This window comes from Suncus etruscus, chromosome 1 (genome assembly GCF_024139225.1).
Source record: "Suncus etruscus isolate mSunEtr1 chromosome 1, mSunEtr1.pri.cur, whole genome shotgun sequence".
Classification (NCBI taxonomy): domain Eukaryota; kingdom Metazoa; phylum Chordata; class Mammalia; order Eulipotyphla; family Soricidae; genus Suncus; species Suncus etruscus.
Window position 1 is genome coordinate 165,395,330 of NC_064848.1, and position 15,796 is coordinate 165,411,125.

General features: G+C 46.3%; 2 protein-coding genes across 2 annotated transcripts in view; one reads left to right on the top strand and one right to left on the bottom strand.

Annotated features, from left to right (window-relative positions):
• Positions 1–15,796, bottom strand: part of PIGS (phosphatidylinositol glycan anchor biosynthesis class S) — a 1,033,024-nt gene that overhangs the window by 921,007 nt on the left and 96,221 nt on the right. The window lies entirely within an intron of this gene.
• The window catches only part of SLC13A2 (solute carrier family 13 member 2), a 32,483-nt gene that overhangs the window by 153 nt on the left and 16,534 nt on the right, over positions 1–15,796 (top strand).

Sequence of the window (15,796 nt, forward strand, 5' to 3'; positions counted from 1 at the left end):
GGACAGTCCTTAGAACCAGGCTTGGGCATGCTTGACTCAAGTCTATTTACTCATCCTCCCTACTTGAAACAGAAGCTATCAGCCCCTGAACCTCTTATGGTGGAGGGTTAAGAGGTCAAAGGGGGCTTTAGTTCAGCATTGAGTGGCTGGACCCCAAAATCAATTGCTTAGACTCACGTGAAATCGGCAGCTTTGAGAGCAAGGAGGCCTGTTCTGCAGGTACACTTGTAGTTTGTTCGGACGGATTTGCCCACTCACCCAGCTCTAATAAGAGTTCAAAAGGCAGGAACTGGGTGAGCAGCTATAGTGGATTGGAGGAAACAGGAGGAAGTAAGCCTAAGGCAGTTTATGCCTCTAAGCATGTAAACAGACAGAGCTCACCTCAAATCCCCAGACAAATCTGCAGAAGAACTTAGATTTGGTTGAGAGGACGCTGGCTGAAGGTGCAAGGACACACACACACACACACCCCCACCTGCCCAAGCATCAGGGGTTGAGCTCCTCCTCTCCTCTGTACCTTGCACCCAATCCTTTGCCAGGAGGCAGGTTTGACCATCCCTATGGACTGGGGAAGTAAGGGAAAAAGTCATTTATCCCATAATCCAGAATGGGTCTCTTAATTTCCTGGAACTGGGGTACTGGGGTGGAAAATATATACTTTGGAATCTGTTTTGCTAATATATATATATATATATATATATATATATATATATATATATCATGGGGCTTTGGGAATGAAGAATTTGAGCTCAAGCTTTGCTATAAATATCCCTCTGAGATTTACCCAGTTGGTAAGGAAGCTATATAGGCTCAGGACTTGGGAACTCTAAAGCCTGGCTCCTTCTTGCTTGCCCTCTGCTTCCTGAGGCTGAAAAGATTCCTGGCCCCAGTTCCACCCTGCACACCCAGCCATTCTTCTTTCATTACGGATAGACATACAAAGGCTGACTTTCTTCATAGTGTTTGAAAGTGCGAGAGGCTCAGAGAGGTAGAGGCACAGACCTCAGGCCCCTGACACTGGAAACTGCCAAGGCCTGGTTGACCACTGAGATAACCCTCAGCTCAGATCAAAGCCAGTGACAGCTCCATGATGGAGACCCTTCAACTGGTTTTTCAGACTAGCTGGGAAATGTGTGCTAGCCAGGAGGGAGCCCAGACTGGGCAGGGGTTCCTGTCCAATTTCCCCAACCCAGCAAGATTCAGCAAAGCAAGAACACCATGTGTCTATCCTCTGTGCCAGACCTGCCATTGGCCTCTACCTCCTCCACCCTGACCCGTTCAGCCTGTCTCTGCTCCTATGTATGGAAGCCAAACCCTCTTCAACGGTGCCCTGACCCATCCCCTCTCAAGGACTTTGGTCTTGTAATTGTCCTCTCTCTATTGCATCATCAATTTTCCTCTTTCCACCTAATTCTTCCTGTGAGCATACCCACAGTGTCGAGTCTTCCACTGTACAAAATTCCTTGAACCCCACAGCTCCCCGACATGAGCCTCCATTTTCCTCTCACAGCAGATTGTCCACACTGCAGGCTGTCTACATTGCAACAGGCACTTTCTCTTGTGGACAATTTCAATGTCTAAGATTATTCCTATGAACAAGCTCTTCCTGTCTGTCAAATTCCATGTCACCAAAACCCTAGTTTGTGTCCCCACTCCCCCAGCAATTACTCTCCCTTGTCCTCAATTCTTTTTTCTTTTCCTAACATCTCTGGGTTTTCCTCCCTCCAACCACTTTTTAGAGTCCCCTATCCCCAGACTCCCTGAAGAGATCTGTGTTGACTACTGCTTGGAGGCAGCATCTCATGTTTCTGTAGTCTATAATTCCAGTCCTAAATGCAAACTTGCCACCTGACAATGGATACCTCCCATTGAATGTTAAAAAAATTTTTTTTGGATTTTTGGGCCACACCCAGCAGCGCTCAGGGATACTCCTGGCTCTAAGCTCAGAAATTACTCCTGGCTTGGGGCCAGAGCGGTGGCGCAGGGCATAAGGCAATTGCCTGTGCACGATAGCCTAGGACAGATCACAGTTCGATCCCCCAGCGTCCCATATGGTGCCCCTAAGCCAGGGACGATTTCTGAGCATATAGCCAGGAGTAACCCCTAAGAGTCACTAGATGTGGCCCAAAAAAAAAAAAAAGGAAGAAAGAAATTGCTCCTGGCAGACTCAGGGGATCATATGGGATGCTGGGATTGAACCCAGGTCAGTCCTGAATCACCTGTGTGCAAGGCAAATGCTCTACTGCTGTGCTATAGTTCCAACCGCTTGAATGTTAAATTTAAGCAATAAAAAAAAGGCCATGTCCAAAACAAAACTCCACTGACCCATCTTTTCCACTTGCTCTTCCTGAGATTCCTAGCAAAATGTGTCTCTTTTATTTACCTTCATGTAGACATGAACCCATCCTTCTGCCTCTCTGGGCTTCATTGCCACCTGCAATGAATCCTGTCTATTTGACATCCCAAAAACCCTCTGCCTGGGGTCACATTCCACAGCCCCACCCTAGTCTAGGCTGCCATCAATTCTCAACTCTCTCCAGACCTCCCAGACTATTTTTATTATTTTTACACAACCACCAAAAGACCTTTTCAAGACCACATCCCCACTTGTACACATATCCCCCCCCCCCCCACGCACACCATGCCAGCCAACTTCCTGTCAAACTTGGAATCAACTCTGAGAGACTCTACCTCTATCTGCTCACCTCTGGTCTCCCTAGCATGCTGTTGCTCATATTGCTCATTCTGCAATGTTCTTCCCAAAACAGCCTCTGAAGGCTCCCTGTCACTCTTGAGGACAAATTCCTGTTATTTTATTTAAAGAGCTTTCACTTTTATTTGAAGTGTTCTATTTATTTCTTTTCTATTCGTTCTCTGACTCCTAACAGTTGAATGTAGGCTCCTCTAATAAAAAAAAAAAAAAGAGCCTATACTTGCTTTTGTTTATGCAAACTCCTCAGTGCCTGGCAGAGTCAATGCTCATCTTTCCAAATAAATTAATGAAAATAGGTATGGCTGGAGGTAAAGAGGCTGGGCTTGAATTCCTCCTGAGCCTCTGCTCCCTGCAGCAATTTCCAAGCTTACTTCCATGCTCATGGACCCTGAGCATAGGTCCATGCTAGACTAGGCTTACTTGTGCCTAGAATTGATGATTTTTGTTTGTTTTTGGGCTACACCCAGCAGTGCTCAGGGGTTACTCCTGGCTCTGTACTCAGAAATTACTCCTGGCAGGCTTGGGGAACGATATGGGTTGCTGGGGATCAAACCTGGGTCAGCTGCATACAAGGCAAAAGCCCTACCCTCTATGCCAGGGGTCTCAAACCTGTGGTCCGCGGGCCGTTTGCAGCCCTCTGTACATTTTGTGGCCCTGCCCTAGAGGAATCTTTTTTTTTTTTTTTTTTGTGGTTTTTGGGTTACACGCGGCAGTGCTCAGGGGTTACTCCTGGCTCCATGCTCAGAAATTGCTCCTGGCAGGCACGGGGGACCATATGGGATGCCGGGATTCGAACCGATGACCTTCTGCATGAAAGGCAAACGCCTTACCTCCATGCTATCTCTCCGGCCCCTAGAGGAATCTTTTTTTGTTTTGTTTTGTTTTAGTTGTTTGGGTCATACCCCCCAATGTTCAAGGCTCACTCAAGGATCACCCCGACTTTGCCTCCTGCGGCCCCCAGGTAAATTGAGTTTGAGACCCCTGCTCTATGCTCTCACTCTGGCCCTGACATATTTTTAATGTGTGAGACATTGCAGCAAGCATTAGCCTCAAAACATCAATCCTTTCACTTCTCATAATAGCATCTGAGTTACTGTTCTTCAATGGACATCTAAATTGAAGCCCAAAGTGATAAATAAATTTACCTAAAGTCCCAGATATAAAGAGGCAAAATCTGGATAGAACCTCATCCTTCCATAGAGAAAACCTGGGGTCTCTGCCTGTAGCTATTCAGGAAGTGTGGTGCCCTAATGGAAATCATTTCCTCTATTTAGGGGGGCAATTTTGCACTATATTTAGTGATACCTGGGGGCTACTCATTGCTCTGTTCTCAGTGGTCACTCCCAGTGGTACTCAGGGGACCTTGTGTTGCTGGGATCAAACTGAACTTCATGGAAGACAAGTACCTTACTCGTAGACTCTCTCTCTGTCTGTCTGTCTGTCTGTCTGTCTGTCTGTCTGTCTCTCTGACACTAGGAGTCATTTCTTCTTTTTTTTAATTTGGGTCATACCTGGTGGTGCTCAGGGGTTACTCCTGACTGCACTCAGAAATAGCTCTTGGTAGGCACAGGGGACCATAAAGGATAACAGGATTTGAACCACTGCTTGTCCTGAGTCCTGAATCAGCTGCATGTAAGGCAAATGCCTTACCACTATGCTATCTCCGGCCTTAAGAGTCATTTCTTGAAGCCTTCACCCTCACATCCATTCAACCACCAGCCAATCTTCCATTGTCCTTTAGTCCAAGATGCCTGATAAACTCTTGTTGGATGCTGAGGGTTACTGAAAAGGAATGTCCTTAAGTGTTTTCCATCTAGATGGCCATGTGTTTATACAGAAAATAAGCCCAAAGGCTGTAGGAATTGGAGGGTGGAAGAAATTCTTCTGCAGAGTCAAGGGAGAATCCAAAGCAGTTGATACGTGAGTTGGACTCTGAAGAGCATTTTCTGGTAAATACCTTGCTCTGGGGTCAAACAGTGGGTTTAGGAAACATAGAGGCCCTAAAAACACAATAGAACTCTCTAAAAATCTGTAGAGCATTTTCCTGGTGGGTGTGAGATATTCAGGTTCAATCCCTGGCACCACAAAAAAATGTCTCCCGGTTGCACAGTTTTTTAGTTTTTTTGTTTTTGTTTTGGGGACACACCTGGCAGAGCTCAGGAGTTACTCATGGCTCTGCGCTCAGAAATCGCTCCTGGCAGGCTCAGGGGACCATATGGGATGCCGGGGATCAAACCCAGGTTTGTCCCAGGTTGGCTGCATGCAAGGCAAATGTCCTGTCGCTGTGCTGCCACTGAAATCCATATTGTGTTTACAGTAAGAACAGAGACATAATTCTTACTCTGCCTCACCTGCATTCCTGAATGTGAAAATCATATGCATATGCACATGTCCTTTAAGACCAATGTTAGTAACTCAGCCTGACACAGATTTTCCTGAATTCCCAAGATGGAACAGGGTCCTAGAGAGTTGCTATGGTTTGGAGGCTGCACCAGGAGCTTGGACCACCACTTAGGCAGGTCCTGACTCTAGGTTCAGAAGATAGAATTAAACAGAGATTTGAGACCCAGGAACACATAGATTAAAATTTACTCCACAGGAGTCACAGTGAAAGTACAGGGACTGAGGTACTTACCTTGCATATTAGCTGACCCCAGTTCAATACCCAGTACCTCAAAGGATCCACCAAGACCTGTTAAGAATGATCCCTAAGCATAGAACCACGAGTAATCTTTGAGCACCACTGAATGTGGCCCAAGATCCAGAGCAGGGACAACCTTGTAACTAAACCATATCTCCAAACCTCTCCCCTCTGAGTGGCACTGCCTAGAGGACCTGAGATAGCCTGTGTGTGAAGGTCTGACCCTGAGAACAATGGCTCCCTAAAAGCAATGGTATGAACTTCAGGCGTCTAGAAATCATATTTTGCTGCTGGCATTGTTGTGCTGTCTGAATTCTTTTCTTTAAACATCTTCAACTTCTGTTCAAACCGGCTTTTGTTCTTCTGAGACCCTGGGCTGTATCTGAGCTATGTTCCCAGGCCCTCCAAAGCATAGAAGGCTGGCCTCTGGGTTTCCCAGGAGTGGAATAAGAAAGCCAGAGAATAGGGATGGGGAACTTCTTTTTTGCCAAGGGTCATTTGGATATTTGTAACATCCTTTGAGAATCCTACAAGTAGACAAGCATGGACAGCTGAAAATAAACTACTGATAGCACAGCGGATAGAACATTTACCTTGAACATGCTAACTTTGGTTCAATCCCCAGCAAGCCATATTGTCCCCAAGCCTGTCAGGAGTGATTTCTGAGTACAAAGCCAAGAGTAATCCCTGAGCACCACCGGGTATGGCCCAAAAATCAAACAAACAAAAAAAGCTACAATGTCTGTCCTGTCATGAACCAGGGTCAGACACCATGATTTCAGGCTTCATATGACCTATGGGGCCAGATGTTTGCCAGCCCATATCCTAGAATCAACTGGAAGACTCAAGTCATACCTATAGGAGAGTGACACTCCTCCACCTTTAACTTTGTCCCCAGATTAGCAGATCATGTCCCTGTTTATCGACATGTATAAGGTGAAGGTCAAGTATGGTAGAGTGAGGCCGAATCTTGAACAGCAGTTTCCTGGCTCAGTTCCAGTCACCAGTCCAGTATTGTGGTGCGGAGGAGTGTGAGAAGGATTTGGTTCTTCACAGCTCCTGCCTGCCATTTGACACTCATAGGCCCCAGGCTGGCTTGGCCTTGGCTCAGACTGTAATGTCAGAACTGTTCCCCTACTTTTGTTTTCTCTGACACTCAAAACCCTATTGTTTTCTTGGTCTCTTAGGGCTGTGGAGACTACAAATCCACTCACATAAATATGTAGAAATAAGGGCCCGGAGAGATAGCACAGCGGCGTTTGCCTTGCAAGCAGCCGATCCAGGACCAAAGGTGGTTGGTTCGAATCCCGGTGTCCCATATGGTCCCCCATGCCTGCCAGGAGCTATTTCTGAGCAGACAGCCAGGAGTAGCCCAAAAACCAAAAAAAAAAAAAAAATTAGAAATAAAACTAAAGCTCTCTGTGATGTGGGTCGCTGGCAGGGCCTCTGAGACAAGGAGAGGAAGGCTGTTTAAGAGGGAAGGCTTCGGGGATCCTTATTAGAGACCCCCGGTAGTAGGGAAGCTAAAGGTGGACTCAGAGAAATCAGGGTGTCCTGTGTGATCTATTTAGGGGAGCATATAGCCTTTTACTGGTTGGTTCTAAGTTGGAAGTGGTGTGGGAGTCTGTAGGAAGGAAAAGTTGGGAGAGTGACCGCCCCTGAGTCAACATTCAGCTCAACAGTTTCAGCTGCTCTGGAGGCTGTGTTGGCTCTTCTGGGATGACTGCTTTGAGACTAAGGGACATGTTTGATTTGGGATTGTTTACAGGGGCAACATTGGTGATGCTGAGAGTAAAATTCAGGGCCTTATACATGCAAGACCTGGGTATTATCCTTGAGCCATGTCCCTGGCCCCCATAGGGCATTTTTTATGGCCGCACCAGTTTTTATAGTATCAGTTTGGTAGTCAATCTCTCTAAGCACTATGTACATGGCCCTTTGCTCCCAGATAGCACGGTCCTCCCAACCTCTGAGCTTCCCAAAGCTCATCAGTCATCTTTCTCTTTAGTCACAGTTATCTACCCAGACATGGAGAGCAGACACCTGCTTGCTTTTCTCCTTTCCTCCTCCTCCCAGACCATCATTGAATCCCAAACTCTCTCTGACTTTGGTCTCCTGACCCCTCTGAGGTCTGCTTCTCTGCCCTGCCCAGCTCTGAGCATGTTGTCTCCCTGCTAAACCCCAACCCAGCCTCTGGCAGGCTCTCTACCTGCCTTTCAGTTTATCTGCCCACTGAAACTAGCAAGCTCCTATGTTCATGTTTAGGAGATATGTTTACTTTAGGTGATTAGATTGGATTTTTTTTTTTTTTTTTGGTTTTGGGTCACGCCTGGCAGTGCTCACGGATTATTCCTGGCTCTACACTCAGAAATCACTCTTGGCAGGCTCGGTGAGCCATATGGGACACCGGGATTCAAACCACTGCCCTTCTGCATGCAAGACAAATGCTTTACCTCCATGCCATCTCTCCAGCCCCAATTAGATTAAATTTTGATTTTTTTTTTTTTTTTGCTTTTATGTTTTTGGGCCACACCTGGTGACACTCAGGGGTTACTCCTGGCTATGTCCTTAGAAATCGCTCCTGGCTTGGGGGACCATATGGGATGCTGGGATTTGAACCACTGTCTGTCCTGGATTGGCTGCATGCAAGGTAAACTTCCTACCCCTGTCGCTCTGGCTCCAGATTTTGATTTTTTTTTTTTTTTTTTGGTTTTTGGGTCACACCCAGTGACGCTCAGGGGTTACTCCTGGCTTGGGGGAACATACGGGACACCAGGGGATCGAACCTCGGTCTGTCCGAGGCTAGCAAGGGCAAGGCAGACACCTTACTGCTTGAGCCCACCCCTTCGGCCCCAAAGATTTTGATTTTTTTAAATAATTATTTAAAATATTTAAATATTATTAAATATATTAAATAATATATTTAAATAATTTGTTTATATGTTACAGTCACTTGAAGTGACCCTACATATTGCACACAATTTTACAGTACAATGAGTGTGAATGATTTTCCTTCCTCACTCTGCTCAGCGCCTCCTTTCCAGGACAGACACAAAGGCCAGTGGGGGCAACCATCTTTTTTAGAGCAAAGAGTCTTCTTTTGGGGGACTTTGTGAACTTGGATAGGAAAATTTACAGGTTGAGAGATAGTATAGGAGCTAAGGTAAGTGATGTAAGTGATCAATTTTCATTCAATCCCTGGCACCTTATATGGTCCCCAGAGAACTGTCAGGAGTAATCCTTGGCATAGAGCCAGGAGTAAGCCCTGATCAATGCCAGGGATAACCCTCACCTACCATCCTTAAAGAATCGTATGTATATTTGCGTTTTTTTAAGAGTTTACATCCAGCATTGCTCAGAGCTTCCTCCTGATTCTTGATTCCTGATTCTCAGTGATCACTTCTGGTGGAGCTCGAAGAACCATATATGGTCAGAGATGAAATATACATCAGGGCCGGAGAGAATAGCACAGCAGTAGGGCTTTTGCCTTGCCTGAGGCCGAACTGGGAGGACCTGGTTCGATTCCTGGCATCCTTTATGGTCCCCAAGTCTGCCAGGGGAGATTTCTGAATGCAGAGTCAGGAGTACCCCTAAGCGCCGCTAGATGTGGCCCAGAAACCAATAAATAAAATAAATTTAATAAAAAAAGAAAAGAAAGAAACATACATCAGCCATATGAAGGCAAGGGTCTTATCTGCTGTAGTATCTCTTCAGCCTCAAGAATCCAATGCGGGGCCAGAGTGATAGCAAAGGCCAGAGTGATAGCACAGCATTAGGGTGTTTGCCTTGCACATGGCTGCCCAGGATGGACCTGGGTTCGATCCCCAACATCCCATATGGTCCCCCAAGACTGCCAGGAACAATTTCTGTGTTTGTTTTTTTTTTGGGGGGGGGTCAGACCCAGCAGCGCTCAGGGGTTACCAGGAACAATTTCTGAGTGCATAGCTAGGAGTAACTACTCCTTGAGGGTTACTGGGTGTGGCCTCTCCAAGAAAAAAGAAACTAATGCTCTTTCAAGTATATATAAACATTTGTAAAAATCCCATGGGTAGCATCAGTGTGTTTTCTTTTTTTTTTTTTTTTTTTTTTTTTTGATTTTTTTGGGCCACACCCGGTGACGCTCAGGGGTTACTCCTGGCTATTCGCTCAGAAGTCGCTCCTGGCTTGGGGGACCATATGGGACGCGGGGATCGAAACCGAGCAGGCAAGGCAGGCACCTTACCGCTAGCGCCACCGCCCGGCCCCCAGTGTGTTTTCTTAATATAGGAACATCAACCTGACCGATCACTCTATTTTATTTTTTGTTTGTTTGTTTGTTTTTGGGTCACACCCAGAAGCACTCAGGGGTTACTCCTGGCTCTATGCTCAGAAATTGCCCTCAGCAGGCTCAGGGAACCATATGGTATGCCGGGATTCAAACTATCATCCTTCTGCAAACGCCTTGCCACCATGCTATCTCTCCTGCCCCACTCTCTCTATTTTAATAAATAAATTCTTTAATTGATTCACCATTAGATACACTGTTACAAAGTTATTGATGATTGAGTTTCAGTGTTACAATGCACAAAACCAGTGCACATTTCCTGCCATGAATGTTCCTTATTTCCTTACCTGCCCTGACTGCTTTTGAGGCAAACTCTTCTCTTTCTCTCTCTCTCTTCATCTATCCCTCTCTATCTATTCCTCTCTCTCTCTCCATCTATTCCTCTCCCTCTGACTCATTTTGCTCAGCATAATACTCTCCATATCTATCCAAGTCTAAGCAAATTTCATGATTTCATATTCCCCCAAAGCTTCGTAGTATTTTTTTTGCGGGGGGGGGGGGGGAGGACCATACTTGGCAGCGCTCAGGGGTTACTCCTGGCTCTCTGCTCAGAAATCACTCCTGGCAGGCATGAGGGATCATATGGGATGCCGAAATTTGAACTATCGTTAGTCCTGAGTTGACTGCTTGCAAGGCAACACCCTACTGCTCTGCTATCTCTCCAACCCTGCTTTGTTGTTTTTTGTTTGTTTGTTTGTTTGTTTTTGGGTCACACCCAGCAGCGCTCAGGGGTTACTCCTGACTCCATGCTCAGAAATCGCTCCTGGCAGACTTGGAGGACCATATGGGATGCAGGGATTCAAACCAATAACCTTCTGCATGAAAGGCAAAAGTCTTACCTCCATGCTATCTCTCCGGCCCCTGTAGTATTCTATTGTATAAATGTACTAGTTCCTTTATTCACTCATCTGTTCTTGGGCGCCTGGTTTGTTTCCAGATTCTGGCTATTGTGAATCAATCACTATCTCTTTAAATCTTTCCAGGGCTTTTCTTTTCATTGTTGAATGAATAAAATCTTAAATCTGTCTTAAGGGGCCGGAGTGATAGCATAGCTGGTAGGACACTTGCTATCACTCAGCCAGCCTGAGTTCAATCCCCGGCATTCCATATGGTCCCCCTGAGCCTGTCAAGAGTGATTCCTGAGAGCAGACCAGGAGTAATCCCAGAGCACTGTCAAGTGTAGCCCAATTTTTTTTTTAAATCTGTGTTAGGGTTTTCCACCTCTCCAAGTAGTGTTTCTTTTGCTTTGGGGTTTGAGTCATTTCCTTTGGTGCCCAGAGAACCATGCAGTGCCTGGAATAAAACCCAAGTACTGGTTTCCCTTTCATCAAAGGGCTGCTCCAGCCTTTTGAGCTATTCCACAGTCCCCTTTGTCTTGCTCTTCGATGCCTTATCTTGTTTCCTCTGCTGTTATTCCCTCTTTCTGACACCTTATTTGACTTGCTACTGAACTTCTATTCATCCTTCAGCATCTGCTCCAGGTACTGTTCCAGTGCAGGGGGTTCCCTTTTTTCTTCTGGAAATTCCACTCAACTGCATCTTCTTGGCCTTAGTGCTTGGCTAGATGCCACTTAGAGACCAGGAAGTAGCCAATACGTAGCATCCTTCCCGATTTGGGATTGGAGGTATGAAGGGGTGCCTGTTCATCCCCAACCCTAGATTAGCTTTTAATCACCAGGAGAATAGGTGGTGACATCTCAGAAACTATGTACATATTTGCTGCTGTCTGTAATGGATAAAGGTCATGATACCCACACATCCCACCCCTTGCCCACACCCAGGGTGCAGAGTTCGTTGTGAGTTCCTTAGCACTTTCAAATCCATTTGTAATGCTTGCATCCACCCAGGTTCCCAGGTCACCCACAAATCCATTACTCTTCCCCTTTCAGCCCTGCCCTCTGCTCACTACTATTTATAGTCCTCGATTGTTTATTGCTCCAGACTTAATCTTTCATCCTTATATTTAGCCATAAATACAGTTGTTTCTCTTCTTCTTTCATTTGTGATAAGAAAAGTACAGAAAGGAGATAAATGTTGGTACAGTAGGAAAGGTTGAATGCTGCTTATCAAAAAAAATAAAAAATAAAAATATGCTGAGAGAGGTTAAGTAACTTGTCACTGGCCAGAATCCTCAGGCTTCTAACTTCTGACCTATCTTTCCCATTACTAAAGAAACAAGCAGCCAGCTTCAGGGCTGTTTCTTCTGAGGGTATATCTTCTGTTCAGTGTTGGCTTTTCAGGGCAGTGGGTCCATCTTCAGGATGTGAGGCTGGGCACGCAGGATCTCTGACTGTGTTGGAGCCTGACTCATGTTCATATCTCTAACATTGAAAGTTCATGCGCTCATTTTGGTGTCTATACCACAGATCAACCAGGCATCCAGAACAGTGCAGACTCTTTCTGGCTGGAAATGACTGCTATCTATTAACAAGTTTATGAAAGGACCAGAGAGATTATATAGGGGTTAAGGCCCTGTAAGTTGCTAAACCCATGTCCAGAACCACTTATGGTTCTCCATGTTCTTCCAGAAGTGATCCCTGAGTACAGAGCCAGAAGAATAGCAAGATGAGGCCTCAAAACCCACACCCTATACCCTAAAAAAATATGTGGAAGTGAGGTGCCAGGGAAATAGCACATGGGTGAGGCTACATGCCCAGAACCTGATTTAATCCTTGGCACTGCATCTGGGGTGACCCTGGTGGTCCTGGCAAGGCAAGTCCCATATGTCACTACTTCTTCAGGCCCTATCATTGGATTGTCCAGTCTAGATGACTGAGTATCATGGGAGTGACCCCTGAGCACTGCTTGAGACCCCTGTCTCCAAATAATAATAGCCCTCCCTTCAAAAATTTATAGAGTGAATGAGGCCTCTTATAAGTCTATAAAAAAAAAAAAGTGGCAACCTCCTCATTATCCCTCCCTCAAAAAAGTCTTTAGCAGGAATCTAGGTGACAGGGCTGGAGCTCATTATGAGGCTGGAGTGAAGCTAGAGGGAGCAGTGGAGGTGGGGAACCAACAGGCCTATAGGCCCTGCCATGAGGGAATGTGAAGGGGGGACTGATGAACAGGAGGGTGAGCTCCAATATCAGGGACTGCTGGGGAGAAAGTGTGTGGGCATCTCAACAGGGTGATTTTCGGGCCCGGAGAGATAGCACAGCGGCGTTTGCCTTGCAAGCAGCCGATCCAGGACCAATGGTGGTTGGTTCGAATCCCGGTGTCCCATATGGTCCCCCGTGCCTGCCAGGAGCTATTTCTTTTTTTGTTTTTTTTGTTTTTGGGCCACACCCTGTGACGCTCAGGGGTTACTCCTGGCTATGCGCTCAGAAGTTGCTCCTGGCTTCTTGGGGGACCATATGGGACGCCGGGGGATCGAACCGCGGTCCGTCCTAGGCTAGTGCAGGCAAGGCAGGCACCTTACCTCCAGCACCACCGCCCGGCCCCCAGGAGCTATTTCTGAGCAGACAGCCAGGAGTAACCCCTGAGCACCGCCGGGGTGTGACCCAAAAACAAAACAAAACAAAAAAAAACAGGGGTGATTTTCTGGGAGGTGGAAAGAAAGCCAGCATCTCTGAGAAATATAGATTTATTAACAGGATCCACACAGCCAAAGGAGGGCCCAGAGATATAGAGGTAGAAGAAAAGTGGGTAATAAGATCAGAGGCTCTCGGGGCTGTGGCGGTGGCGCTAAAGGTAAGGTGCACCTGCCCTTGCCTGCGCTAGCCTTGGATGGACCGCGGTTCAATCCCCGGCGTCCCATATGATCCCCCAAGCCAGGAGCAACTTCTGAGCACATAGCCAGGAGTAACCCCTGAGCGTTACCGGGGTGTGGCCCAAAAACCAAAAAAAAAAAAAAAAAAAAAAAGATCAGAGGCTCCTTCAGAGTTCAGAGACTGAGAATCAGTCCAGCCTGGTAAGGATGTCAGAGCCACAGAGAGAAGGGGAGCATTAGCTACTGGGGAACGCCTGCTGGCTAGTTCCTGAGTCACAGAAGGGTAAGGCAGCTCCAGGTATGGCCAGAGAGTCAAGTCCTGGCTGTTGCTTCTGGTCAGTAGGCAGGCTTGGATAGGTGTAAGGTTAAAGGTACCAGGAGGGCCAGAAAGAAGGTCTAAATCCCCCCAAGTCTATTATTTGTTTTGGGTTTTTGTCTTTTTATTTATTGGTTTTTTGGTTGTTGATTTGTTGTTGTTGTTGTTGTTGTTTGGTATAGGGGGAAGCACACATGGCTGTACTCAGGGCTACTTCTGCCTCAGCATGTAGGGATCAATCCTGGTAGAGCTCAGGGAACTATATAGAATGCCAGAGATTGAATCTGGATTGGCAGCATGCAAAGCAAAGACCTCAACTTGCTGTACTATCTCTGGTCCCAAGTTCCACTTCTGAATCGGGTTATACTTGTCTTGGAAATAGGATCCAACATAGTGGGGGAGGAGGAGACTGGAAGCCCAGGAATTGGCCCTGGTACTTGATAGTGGTACCTGGGTACCTGACAGTGGTCTCAGAACACAGACAGATTCCCCACTCTCAACTCAAACTCTCTAAACATCAGCAACAAATGTCTTCAGGTTGTGCTGGTCAGCCTCAGGTCTCTGCATCTTCATGCTCCATGGAGCAGGAGAGGTGCAGACTGATGGAAGTGAGAGGCAGAAGCCTTGTACATCTGAGCCTGTTCACCGCTTTTAACCTCCACTCTGCCCCCATCACCATGAGGCCCCACTGCAACCAGAAACCAATTCCTCAGGGCAAGTCTAGAAATTGCCCAGGTCACTCAGGGAAGCCACCCTAGCTGGGGCCTTATACATATCTCCTGTCCCTCTGTCCAAAGGCAGGAATTCTGACCCACTTCTGAGTCTCAGAGTCTAAGTGAGTACTGAGACCCTTAGACTATTGCTTTGGAATATGACAAAAATTAAATGTGTAGGATTACCAAGAAGCCAGATATTTTTAAATAGTTATAAAAAGAGAAATAATACATAAAGGTGCCAAAATAATACAGAAATAATGCCAGAAAGATGCATGCCTTGCACATGGCCAACCCATGTTTGATCCTCGACATCCCGTATAATTTCTCTGAGCACTGCCAGAAGTGATTTCTTGAATGCAAAGTCAGGGTAACACCTGCACATTGCTAGGTGTGGCATTAATTAATTAAATGACTAAAATTAGTTAGATGAGTATTTAAAATTATAATTTAGGGATCCAGGGAGATAGGTACAGGAGTAAAACACTTGCACAGAGCCAGGAGTAAGCCCTGGGAGCTTTCAAACCCCTTCCTCCAAAGTGCAAATTCAGAAGTACAAATGTGGAGCTGGAGCAATAGCACAGTCAGTAGGGCAATTGCCTTGCACACAGCCAAACCTGACTGACCCCAGTTTGATTCCTGGCATCCCATATGGTCTCCCAAAGCCTGCCAGGAGTGATTTCTGAGGTGCAGAGCCAGGAGTAACACTTGAGAAACCCCAGATTACTTTGGGTATAACACACCCAAAAAAACCAGAAGTACAATGTTGTCTTAATATAAATTAATGAGTCCTAGAATTGGTAGGGGAATGGTGAGGCCTTTTTGGGCTCTACCTGGCTCCCTCAGCTCCTATGTTCTGGCAAGTCTGAAGGTTGCAAGGTAAGGGCAGAGATATTCACAAAGCAGTCAGATGAAGTTCCAGGAGTCAGCCAGCTTTATTTCATGGTCCTAACCACCATGTACACCTCCTCACATGCCTCTATACTAAGCCTTTCCCTAACAGCTACTTCTCTTTATATATATATATTTTTTTATTTAAATACCTTGACTACATACATGATTGTGTTTTGGGTTTCAGTCATGTAAAGAACACCACCCATCACCAGTGCAACGTTTCCCATCACCAATGTCCCAAATCTCCCCCTCCCCACCCGACCCCCACCTGTACTCTAGACAGGCTTTCCATTTCCCTCATACATTCTCATTATTAGGACAGTTCAAAATGTAATTATGGTCCAGAGAGATAGCACATCAGTGTTTGCCTTGCAAGCAGCCGATCCAGGACCAAAGGTGGTTGGTTCGAATCCCGGTGTCCCATATGGTCCCCCGTGCCTGCCAGGAGCTATTTCTGAGCAGACAGCCAGGAGTAACCCCTGAGCA